General features: G+C 47.1%; 1 long non-coding RNA gene across 1 annotated transcript in view; it reads left to right on the top strand.

Annotated features, from left to right (window-relative positions):
• LOC140219862 (uncharacterized) overlaps positions 1–12,687 on the top strand; it is a 651,045-nt gene that overhangs the window by 268,056 nt on the left and 370,302 nt on the right. The window contains exon 3 of the long non-coding RNA XR_011896127.1: positions 6,175–6,224. This is a non-coding gene — a long non-coding RNA (uncharacterized lncRNA). The remainder of the gene's footprint in view (positions 1–6,174; positions 6,225–12,687) is intronic.

The following is a 12,687-nucleotide window of genomic DNA, read 5'->3' as shown; positions in this document are numbered from 1 at the left end:
TTTACTGACGTCGCGTGAGAGCCAGGCGAAGCGGGGGTGGTTCAAAAATGTTTTTGACCAATTGCGGAGCACCGATTGCAGAATTGTAGTAGAGAAGGTTTGAATAGCTTTACGTTACAGCGCCCCATGTTTCCATCTACATGTACATGTAGCCTATAATATGCAATAATGCAATAATAAATTAATTCCTAAACGCGGGATATACGGCAGACACATAACACAGGAAGATGCTTCGGGAGCAGCGTCTCACAGGAAAGTTAAAAATCTAGCAGAACCCATCTCATGATGAATGCTGACGTTAATGCGATTGTAATTGAAGCAGTATAACGACACAACGTATTGCCACCGCCAAAACGCGTCATGTATGAGGCGTGTATAGAACTCGGTTCCCGCCTCGAGCTTCGATGATGACGATGCTGCTTTACTGGCATCCCCTTTGAAACCGGGTGGTGACAAATAGTCATTTTGCCTGCTTGATTTTATCAGGTATGCTGTACATGTTTTTCACCCTAGCATTTTGCATACCTCTCCTTCGTCTTTCTTTGTTTTCCTCTCAAAACTTCATTATCTACCTCGTACTGCTACCTATACCGGTACATGATTCGGTCGTATCAATCTGTCCTCTGCTTTTTTTTCCACCAGTACCACGTCCTTTCCACCACGTCTCTTGCTTATTTCGACTGCTGACCGGTCGATTCTTCCCTTCACTTTATATCCAAGCGCTTCTGGAAGGTGTGCGTTGCGTACACGTCTCGCTAGTTGAGTCCCTTCGCATTCCATTAGAACGTGCTCAGTGGTCTCCGGATTTTTTCTACAACATGCACATGCCTTATCTTGTTGCGAATATTTGGTGTGGTATGTTTTTGTCCTTACGCAACCAGCTCGAGCCTCAAACAGCAAGGCACTTCCCTTCGTGTTATCGTGCACATTTTCTTTTCTAATTTTTTTCTTATTCTTGTAAATCTCCATGGTCTTTTTCGTTTCCATTCTTTGCATCCCAATTCGCGCCTCTTCCCTTTCTTTCTGATTCATCGTGGTTGCCTACCTACACTTTCAATTACCCTACCCTTGTTTGGCAACATTCTTGACCTCTTCCTCCAGTCTGTGTCCAGGCTTTTTAGGTAGAAGATACTTTTGCACTTTAGCCGCTCATTTCATTTGATTCATGTTCTTGAGTCTTTCTTCAAACTTAATTTTGCTTTGCGCTTTCTTACTTCAAACGAGGCCCAATCCATGACCCGTTGCACTGCCTCACTTGTGGTTTTTCCGTGGGCTCCCATAGCCGACTGGCCCACCGATCTTTGGTTAACTTCCAACCCCGACAATGTACCCAATTTTAAGCACATAATGGCATTTGCGAACGTTAGCACTGACACCATGACTCCCTTCCAGATCCCAGGGCCCATTTCATATTTATTGTTACCACTTTACCTCCCCCTCCCCTCTCTCCCCAGCGTAGGGTAGCCAACCGGATTTCTTTTTTCTCTGGTTAACCTCCCTGCCTTTCCTCTTTCCTCTCTCTCTCTCTCTCTCTATTGGGGCCCCAAAGTGTCCTATGTTTCATTATCGCTGCATTCCCGCCTTACCATTTATTTTAAAGTTTTCATGGTGGGTACTTGAGTAAGTCTTTCTTTCGTTTATGTATACGCCAATGCATATATATTGCTTGACTATGGTTATGACTTGCTATTGAATCGACATCATGATGTTACTCGTCTGTTCACTAAAGATCGTAATTACCGTTTTCTCTGTGCTTTAATTAATTTAAGCCCTATATTTGTCGTTGCGTTGCCGCACATATCCGCCAGTGTCTGTAAATCTCTTGCGTTGTCCGATAGTAACACTATGCCGTCCGCATACACCAGTGCGGGTACCTTCTGTTGCACCATTTGTCCATCACGCGTATATGATAAATAAAATCCTAATTGACTGTTTTCCAGTTGTCTTTCTATGCCTTTAAGATAAAGCGTGAACAACAGTGGAGACAGGGCATCTTTGCTCCAGTCCTTGGTGAATTTCCACCACTTCATTACAATTTCGGCCTTCCCATACAATTTTTACTCGGTTGTCCATATATATATCTCCCTTAGCAGCTCCACAAAATCGCTTTCTATGCCTTCGGGTTTGAGAATATCCCATAACAACTCTATGTCTACGTTGTCGTAGGCTCCCTTAATATCTAGAAATGCTATGCATAAAGGTCGATTCTGAGCTACTGATATCTCTGTGCATTGAGCTAGAACAAAAATATCTTCTAAGTGCCTGCCTGGTCCGAATTCATTCTGTAGTTCCCCCAGTACATCGTTTGTTTTCTCCCTTTTCGACAGTCATAATTTTATGAATTTCATTGCTATTCTATCACCGACGTTTCTGTAACTGGCCCGTACGAGCTCGTCCTTTCCTTATCACCTTTGCCTTTGTAGATGAGGCTTATCTTGCTTTCACACCATCCAACTGGAACTTCCGTCGTTTAAATAACTTGTACGATGACATTAGTCAGCAGTGCCTTGCTCTTTGGACCGAGGTCCTTGATTAGCTGTATTGGCATTTCATCGGGTCCTGCGGCGGTGTTATTAGGGCCATTTTTTCTGTTTTTTTTTTTTTCAGTAAAAGTTTTCTGTGATAACTTTTGACCTCTCAGGCTTCTGTTGATGCTGGATCTGTTTGCGTCTCAACTAGGTTTTCTTTTGTGCCGCAGTTAGCCTAAACCGTGTCTGCGGTGTGCCGCAGCGTATCATCTCATTCGAAGATGTTACCGTATTCATCCCTTACAGCCTTCTGCAAATTTGCAATTGGAGCTCCTGCTGCTCTTACAAAGTTCCACAGGACACGCTGTGCCATCTAGCGACGCCACCATCAAGTATGCGTAGAGCGCATGCTCAAGTCTACATTAACACTAAATCGTCTCAAAAGATGCGACGCGAGTTCGATTCCGCCCAGCACTGGACAAATTTGAAAGAACTTAAGCTGTCATTGAAGGGCGGCACATCCCCAGTAGCACATATACATTGGCCAAAGTTGGTAGCAAAGATGTTCATTGAAGAGCAGCACATATCCAGTGGCACATACAGAGTACATTTGCGATAGTAAAACGATAGTAGGACGATTTATTTTAGGATAGTGAAACGACAGCATCACAACGATGGCGCGACGGCAGGACGAGAGTGACGTGACAAACTTAGAATGACGACGATTGAACGACCATGACGACATCACGACGACGACATGAAAAAATTATGGGGTTTTACGTGCCACAACCACTTTCTGATTACGAGGCACGCCGTAGGGGGGGAGGGGGGGGGGGGACTCCAGAAATTTAGACCACCTGGGGTTCTTTAACGTGCACCTAAATCTAAGTACACGGGTGTTTTCGCATTCCGCCCCCATTGAAATGCGGCCGCTATGGCCGGGATTTGATCCCGCGACATCGTGCTTAGGAGTCCAACACCATAGCCACTTAGGAACCACGGCGGATGCGACAACGATATGACAACGAAGGCACGACGACAACAGTATGACGACTACGTAATGATGACGATGGCATGACAGCGGTAACAGGACACTGGGATGACAACCAGTGTGTGAAGAAGCTGGCGTGACGACTACTGTATCACGAACACTGTATGAGATAGATGGCGTGACGACGACGACATCAAGAGAGTCGATGACAACGCTGATCACAAATACAACGACCACGACGGCATTACGACCACGAGCACATACCTTGTGGCCCAAGCTGATGGATGTATGTATGGATGGATGAATGGATGGCTTGATGGATGGATGGATGGATGGATGGATGGATGGACGGACGGACGGACGGACGGACGGATGGGCGGATGGATGGATGGATGGACGGATGGATGGACGGATGGATGGATGGATGGACGGACGGACGGACGGACGGATGAGCAAGCTCAAAACGCATGAAATAGACAAACAGTCGCATTAAAACACAATAGCAAAACGCATTTAAAGAAAAGCAGAGGAAAACCGATCATATTGTCAAATACCATCGCTAGGAGATGACGCGTTTCCATACATTTGGTACATTTTGTACAGGCACCCTTTAGCTATATTTAAATTATACGGCGACGCATGAAGACGCACTGCATGGCAGACGCTTGAGCAGTGAAGAAGACAATACTGGTGATAGAAACATACGTGAAATACATGTGTAGTTGCGACATGAGAATATAGATATGTTGACTGTTAGTAGGAGACTCGTACTTCACCACTAGCGACTTGACTGAGAGCACCCGTATAGTCTCCGTCCCATCATCCCGATTTTCTTGCTTGTCGTCTTGTCCGCTATCCAGGTGTCACATTAAGGGAGGAGTCGATGGCCGTGACACGTCCCGCACACGGTATACGCTGGCTACGGTGCGGTCGAGCAAAAAAAAAGATGTCTGAAACGTTTTCTTGGCTTTTTTTATCATCGCATTCTGTGTTTCTCTCCGAGGCAGAGTGGTGTACAGTTTAAGCTGTTGGGATTGTATAAACAGACAGGGTCCTCGATCATCCCGAGGGCTGTTTGCTCGCTCCCGAAGAAAGAACAGGCCGCGGCTAACGCTGCCGCATGCTCGCCGGCACAAGAGGCTTTCAGCGACGCTCCCGCGCAGTCAGGCGGTATAGACGGTGGCAGAGCCAGATCTGTGCGGCCACTACTCGAAGGTGGCACTCCTTCCTGTCCGCTCTCTACGCCCTCGAGCCAAGAGCGTCGGTCGCTTTCCCAAGCGCTCCACTCGGGGGACGCCGTGGCGTGCTCGGTGCTTGCCACGATGTTGAAAACCGGAAGCGCGGTGGGAACCTAGCGGTCGCTTATATCCCGCACGGTTTCTTGCGTTCCCTTGCTTGACTATCTTTTTCTACGATGTTGCTTTTTTGTCGCGGCCCTCAGTGGACTGTCATCAACGTGCGCTTTAGCTGCCATGTTGTCGGAAGAGGAGTTCCAAGGATCAAAAACCTCCCGACCGCCTTTGAGCGTCCTCGAGAACATGATGGTATTGTTAAGCTCTTTATGTGTTTTTAGTTTCTACTCAGCATGTCATAGCGCCGTGCGAACGCTTAACCTGTGTTTGGGAAGCATTTTTGTTGCAAAGAACGCTTCTTTTGATATTTTTCGTGTCCAGGACCATAAATAGAGGTTTCTTTCAGTGTATGTGCGAACAGCACAGATACACAGGTAGAGAGAAAGAAAAGGAAATGCAGGGAGGTTAACCAGGTTTCGCATAGTTTGCTGGCCTGCTACACTAGAGGAGGGGCAACTGGGCATTAGTGTACACTCAGTAGTTGCCATAAAACCTTTCTTTTGTGCTTATGAAGCTATCTGACATGTCCTGGTAGCCCAAAGTTACCACTGTTGACATTATTTTCTTGCTAATAGTGTGGCGCAGTCACGTGTCCGTGTCATGACCATCGATAATATACACGACTGAAATTAAGGAGATTTTTTTTCCGAATCAAACTCTTTCTAAGAATTTGTGCGTTGTTTATGTGGAAACTCACAGGCGGGGGGAAGCGTGATACCTTTTGAACGCTTTCTCCCGTATTCTAAAACTATCGTTCACTCAAAACTCTGCCTTTTTACGAGAAAGTAAATGGCAGTCCCCCACATCGACTGAAGTGGTCACTGTTCTTCAGTAGCCCTCTCCGGTGATTCTTAAGTGAAAATTTTGTAAGCAGCTGGTCTACTTGTTGTCAAGTCAAATACACTGGAGTGATTGTGTTCCTCACAAGTGATTTTTCTTAATAACAATCACGGGGAAGCTTTTTCCAAATGCAGCGCTTTCTTGAATCGATGGGTGGCGGCGCTGTGCTTCCCACGATAGAGGCGAGGTTCGCTTTCAGTCGAGGTCCGTTTGTGAATTAGTGGGACCGTGCGGGGATTACAGGTCTCAGAACGCCGTGAATTCTGCAACACAAGCAGTGTTGCTTACGAATATATGTTGACTTAAATTCATTATTATTAGATTGTAAGAGTATGCAAGAATGCTTGGTGTGTTCATGACATTTTCTGATCTGGTTACACCGCGCTCTGGTTAGCTCTGGTTACACCACGAGTGTGTGCGTGCCTGATTACCTGAATAGAACACTTCGCCACCAGACATATATGGTCACTTCGTGTTTGTCATGCATCAAGTACGTGACATCTCTTTTCCATTTTTGTTCTAGGGCCCCCTGAGTGAAGACGCACAGGCTCACACGTTTGCGTCACCTCTTCAGTGAGTACTTACGTGGTTCTAGTGCGCCACACGAAATGATCTAGCTCAAATGTACAGCGCTAGGGCATACAGTGGTGCCGCCTGCCACCAGCATCCGAGAAACGCGAAATGGGAATAAAATAATAATTCTTTTGCCAATGGGAGTCGAATTACACCATTTGCATGCAGCGCGAACGGCGTTCTACCAGTAAAGCTTCAAAGCTGGTTTTCACCCCCTTTATTTATGTACGGTGCTCAAAAAACAAACAAAAAAACAAAGAAAACGCGGTAATTTTAGCGCTTTATATTTTACACCCGTAGACTTTTACAGAACTTGAAAACGTGGAGAGGTGTCGCATGAATCGCGTAACTTTCAGCGTAAACTATTTAAGCTATTTATTGTGGGGGGGGGAGGGGGGCATGGCTTCTGCTGAAAATTTCGAGAAATATTCAATGCATGCTCATTCTAATATTAAAAGGAGACGTAAATTTGCATGTGAAAAATTGAGATTTTCTTAGTGGAGTGAGAAAGCAACAGCGAGAAGCTCACACTCTAGGCTCGCAGCAAAATATAGGTGGGTTTATAGGGACCCTGCAACGATTTTGACAATTTTCTACAAACGTACTGAGTCGTTAGAGTAGGTCCTTCTGATCATTAATTGACCCATCTAAGTGCTCCGCGTAAAGCGTCTAATTTATTATAAGGTTATAAAAATGCACATCGCTGCCGATCGCAGCACACTGCTCGGCGGAATTTTAAGCCGCCCCTACCCATATCACGGAAATCGCCCATATGACGTCAGTGGGGCGAGCTATCCGATTGGCTGACCAGGGCGCGTGATCGATAATTTTTCCAACTTTATGGTAAACAAATGATGTTTGTAATAGTTGGAATGTTAGTTAATTTGTTTTTATAAAAATAAAGTAACATAAAGAGAATGCACAAGAACAATTTTTCAGTACATTTAAGCACTTCCTGCACACAGCAAGTGTCCTCTGCTTGTGTTACAACGTGCTCCGTCTTTGACGAGACTCCGCCGTCAGTGTCGGTCTGTCTTTTCGCGAGCGCTATGATTCAACTTTGTTGCGTTGTGGACTGCAAACGTAGCGACTGGCAATATGTCAAGCTGCGACATCGTGTCCTTCTGCAAGCCAGCAGACGAGCGGATTGGCTGCAGCGCTTGGACAGCCGCTATCCGATGGGCGCCACGATTTGCGCGATTGCGGCCGTCACTTTACACCGGAAGATTACTAACGCAATAGCGTTTCGCGAGTCCGGTATTAGGGTAAACGTAAGCGCAAGGGGACAGGGCCTGGCAGTGTCCCCTTGCGTGTCGTTTCAGGGGATGAGCAGAAGCGCAAATGTGAATGGTCTGCACGGTGCAGCCACCTGGTGGCATAGAGCTCAACCACACACAGTAGCAGTAACAAAATGTATTCTTCTTTGCTGCTGGTGTAAATTTTTCGCAGGAGTGTAATCATTAACACGTTGTTTTTGTAAATGTTTCGAATGTTTTACATTTGGTTAGAGCAATATTAGCTCTTTCTTTGGCTGGTTAAGCTCTGCGCCAATGGGTGGCTGGACCGTGGAGACCGATCAGGCAGCTCACGTGCGTCTACGCTAAAATTCCTTCATTAGTTTGAGTTTATGCCTTCACCGTTCCGTCGAAACGTTCTGCTAGTGTGTGATTACCGGAATACGAGACACGTTCGGCGCTACGACAGAATGCTCGCAACACACGCCGCTACGATAGCTCTCGCTTGGGGTTGACGGTCAAGCCGCTAGCGGAGACGTGTCGCGCGGGTGGGGGCGGGCTCCAAAGCATCCGGAAGTGGACGATGTGACGTCGCATCGTGACGCAGAACCAGTTAAAGCGGAGCTTAGCCCCGATCGCTCGGCGAACGAGTTGAGAAGAAAAAGCATGGCTAGGGAGGAGGGTAACGTGTAATCGCTTGTAGCTCCATTAATACGTAACGCTTCACTTAAATTGTGGTGCGAATGTTCTACTTAAGCTGTACCCTACGCGTCTACAAAGTTTGTCCGAACCGTTTCAGGGGCCCTTTAAATGCTCCCAAATACACTGTTAGTATATGGTGTGAACTGCGATAATTACTAGATACTGCACTGTTACATAAAAATGCTGAAATAGCGACCGCTGGCGCTTTCTGGCTGTGCCATGCGTTAGGGGTCTCCGCTTCTTTTCCATTAATGTTTAAGCCGCACAAGACTTGCATAAGCACCACTTCTTGTGTCAAGAACAATTTTTTAGGGATAAATAACACGACCATTTTCTGGGGAAGCGTGTGAAATTTGGCAACAGTTGGCAAGCCCTAGTAGCCGTGAATGCGGGAATTCGACGCGACCAGTGGGGAACGAAAAAATGCCCAACATTAACGCTCCCAGGTCGGCCGCACATAACCACGCACGTACCTCAGATACCGTCCTCCCCGCGGCGGTGAGTGAGCCGCAAGGGAGAAGTCGCGGCAGGATGCGCACGCACGATATTTTCGCAGGATTAGCTCGATAAGTGGATCTCTGGTTTACAATAGTCACGTGGCCCTTCCGAGTTGCCATAACCAGTAGTATAGTAACGAGGCCATTATGAGAACCAGTAGTTCTGTAAATCATCACGTGGTGCACGTTCAGCAAATGTTATTATAGACACGTCCATGATAAACATGCAGCGCATTATTGGATGAGGGCCGCACGGAGACATAGAGCAGAGCAACAGAGGCCACATTTCTTTACTGCAGTGGGGTTTGGTGATCATTGATCGCGGTGGGGGCTGGTAAGGCAGGTAGGAGTAAGGTCCACGTGTCAATGGGCTCCTGTTGCACCGACGGACCTGGGGCCATGCCAGAGATGCGGGCGCGATGGCGGCATACCCGCTCAATAGCTATGGTGTTCATCTGCTGAGCTCTAGGTCGCGGGTTCGATTCTCAGTCACTACGTTCGCATTTCGATGGGGGAGAACTACAAAAAAAAAGATCGTTTACTTGGACTTTAATGCACTGTGAAGAACCTCCAGGTGATCAAAATTATTCCGTAGGCCTCCGCAAAGGCGTCCGTCATAGTTCGAGTGTCACTTTGTGACGTTGACATCCATAATTTGATTTTTCAATAGTGCAATCCGTGTGGTCCGCAATATCCGGTGCGGCCAGCGTGGGAACAGCGGAGACCTCTTCCGCCTGCCGTGCAGCTGACGCCGTGCCGGCTGTGATGGCACAAAAGTAGAGCACCTGTGTGCATAGAGGGAGCGACGTGGAACGGGCCGTGGTCTGTGTCGCAGTCAGCTTGGTGTGGGCAGTGGCTGCAGATAATCGGGCATGAAGTGTCTCTGCAGAGGCAATGTCCCCCGACGAAGCAATATCTAGGAAGCGGTGTGCGTCAGAGAATACGTCTCGAATGAATAAGTCAGATGAGGCCGGCCGGCGCTTTCAGGCGATACAATAGAAGGGGACCTGGTGCAGTGTGGCTGGCACTAGTTTATAGGAAGAGGCAATTGGCCTGTAACTTCAAAGCACAATCTCTGCGTAGGCTGTCGATGCAGGCGAGGTCTGTGCTAGGAGTTCGTCTGACATGGCATCAGCTGGTTCGTTACGTTCAAGTGCACATGCCGATGCCCAAACCCGGACAACCAGAGGTCGTCGTATTGGATTGTTCCATTGACCAAGGCGCAGGTGTTGGAAGTCGGGTGGTACTTAGCACATGGGCAGTGGCGCGTCGTATCTGAACTCCGGAGTGGTGATGGCATTCAGGGTCAAGGAGTCCTAAAACTCGGCGATCAGGGCGCCAATGCACCGAGACCGGAATCTTGGCTAGGTCGGATTGAATTGCGGTGTCGGCCAGCCTGCCATGGCCGCGTGCCACCCGAAGGAAGGTGCAAGGCCACGTGTCACTCCTTGCAGGCGGCCGATAAGCCGGCGACATATATCGACAAAACAGAGACGTCCGGTGGTGGTGTGGGTTTGTCTTAAGCGTGTAAGTACGCAAAACATTTTGGGATATCGGCGAAGAATCTGACGGTATAGCTCTGTACATTGCTCTGACGAGATGTTAAAGCTCGCGCGCTTTGTCCTCATCGTCCTTTTGTATGGCGGCACTACTGGCGATGGTTGTGGTGCTGCGACATGTGAAAAAAGAAAGGAGAGACAGAGCACAAACTTCGCGCACAGCTGAATGTTCACATCAAATCCAGAAATGGCCATGGAAGTCACTCGAGTTCAGTAATTGCAGCAATGCCAGAGTCGCTTTCACAGCTATTGATGTATGCTACCATGGTTCAAGGACCTTTGTCACCTAGAGGTGCTTTGGAGTACAGGTGATCTCGCCTGGTGTGGTGCAGAAGATCGTAGTAGCGTCACATGTCGTAGAAGCGGAGGCAGATGCAGGAGAGATGTGGGCCGACTGTTCTCACGCGCAGCTGTCAAAGAGTTCAGTGAGGAACGAATGAGCCCTTGTAAAAGCCACTAGCTAGAAGCGGCTCAAGAATGTTACATTTCAACTATAGTGAGGCCTTCAGGTAGTTACTTTCGAGAATGATCGATAAAACGCAGGCGACAGCTCGAGATACCTTGGAACTTCTAGTCAGATACCGTGACGTTACGCAGAGAGAGCCCCCCTGTTCGACTACGACGGCAATCAGACAGTTCTGATACAAATAGCTATAGCGGACGCTGCAAAAGAACTCAGTTCATTGGCTCGTAAAGCCAGATACTAATCGGCCGTCTCCTTTGATATTATACTGTGATATGCAAGTTCGCAATGCGTAAAGCTGTCGTAAGGACATTCTTACTTCACTTTTATCAGCAACATCGATTCAAATCAGTAACAACATTTCAGAAGCCCTTTTCAGTTCCTGCAGTGCAAAAGTTCTTAGGCATTTGGATAGTGTCTTTTCTGGAAGATATCTAGTAGGCGTTAATGGTTGTGCCTCATGCATATGCATCAGGATGTTCAATAAATGCTATATGTGGACTCGTACAGTTTTTTTTTAAATTTTAATGTTACAAACCCCAAGAGAAAGAAAGAAGCGACAGACACTTCAGGATGAGGTGGACAGTGGTTATAATTTTCTTTTCAGTAGTAGAAGTGGCTTTACTTTGGGCGCCATTGGTTAGGGCAACAGGCACATACAGTTTCTGAACATCGCCCTTTGAAATCGAAAACGGTCATTTTTTGTTAGAGCTGTGTCCAAAAGTCGACCAACGGCTTCCTTCTGTGCGAGTCCCGTCATCTGAAGACGGTCAGGAGATCATTGCCCTTACTGTTGTCATCTCTGCCTCAGCTAAGTTGTGCCCCCGCCAAATATGGAGCGGACTTTTCAAAAGCACGTCACAAGGCTTCAGAATGCTGGCTACTTGAAAGACCCATCGACGAGAATATGCCTCAAACGCTAAAGGGTAGACACAAGCATGTGGATATGCCAATGAACATTGATACTTTAGGGTCCGCCGTTGTAGTGGTTCCGTACGGTCATGTACTTAGCCACAACATCATAAACATCGCAAAGCGCCAAGTTATTTGGGTGTTTTGATCTGCCCCCTACAAGGTCGCATTATTCAATGTAGCAACGAAGGAATGACGACGCTATTCGGCAGCGCACATTTAAACATAAAAAAATTCACTGAGTGTGAGCAGGGTGTGGTTTATAGCTTGCCCCTCTTGTGTGGTGCCTTGTGCATAGGCGAGATTGGTCTGTGTGTTATAGAGAGAGCAAGAGAGCACGGGAGCAATGTGAATATCTGTGCTGTAACTAGTCTCTTGGCCGCACATTGTAATAGCTTTGGTAAAGCACCCTTCTTGAACACATACATGTTATCAGCAAGAAAATGAACACCGACGCACTTTTCATTTCAGAAGCCGGGGTTCTGCACAAGAAAGACATGCTGCTGCATAAGCATGCCGTCGATTGCCTTATCTGATAAATAGAATATTTTTGTCCGCGTGCACAAGCCTAGGATGGGAATATCATTTCGTACGCTGCCGTAATTGAATTTCGAGTTTTCTAGATTTCTCTTGCATCGCCATATACTTTCCTGCATTCCTTAAATAAATTAGACTGTTAATAAGAGAATAAGAGGCTTTCTTGGGTTTTTTTTCCTGCGTCCCTGTGTAAGGTTACTCTGGCTGAATCTGCCTACCAGTACACGTTGGACTTGTGGCCAACACCTCCCCTTCCTTTAGTCCTTCTTGTGCCCTTTTTTAGCCTGGTCACTCACAACGTTCTGACAAAACTGAAGACATGTTGTTTCGTTCAAATCCCTTCACGTACATCTCTCCTTTGCTATGGTAACACCGCACGGAGCTTTTCTTGTTTTTCCTGTTGCGTAGCAGTAAGGGCTCAGGGTTGCCTGAGTCGTATCAATATCTTTCCCACTCCCACCGGAAACGGGCCAAAACAAACATAGCCCCATACAGCTCACTCGTTGTGTTCATTATGGTGTATTTGTTAGTCTCAGGGGCTAATGAGACCGTGCTGAT

This window comes from Dermacentor andersoni, chromosome 1, assembly GCF_023375885.2.
Source record: "Dermacentor andersoni chromosome 1, qqDerAnde1_hic_scaffold, whole genome shotgun sequence".
NCBI classification, from domain to species: domain Eukaryota; kingdom Metazoa; phylum Arthropoda; class Arachnida; order Ixodida; family Ixodidae; genus Dermacentor; species Dermacentor andersoni.
The sequence above is the reverse complement of the archived record's forward strand: the minus strand, read 5'-3'. Positions and strand labels throughout refer to the sequence as shown.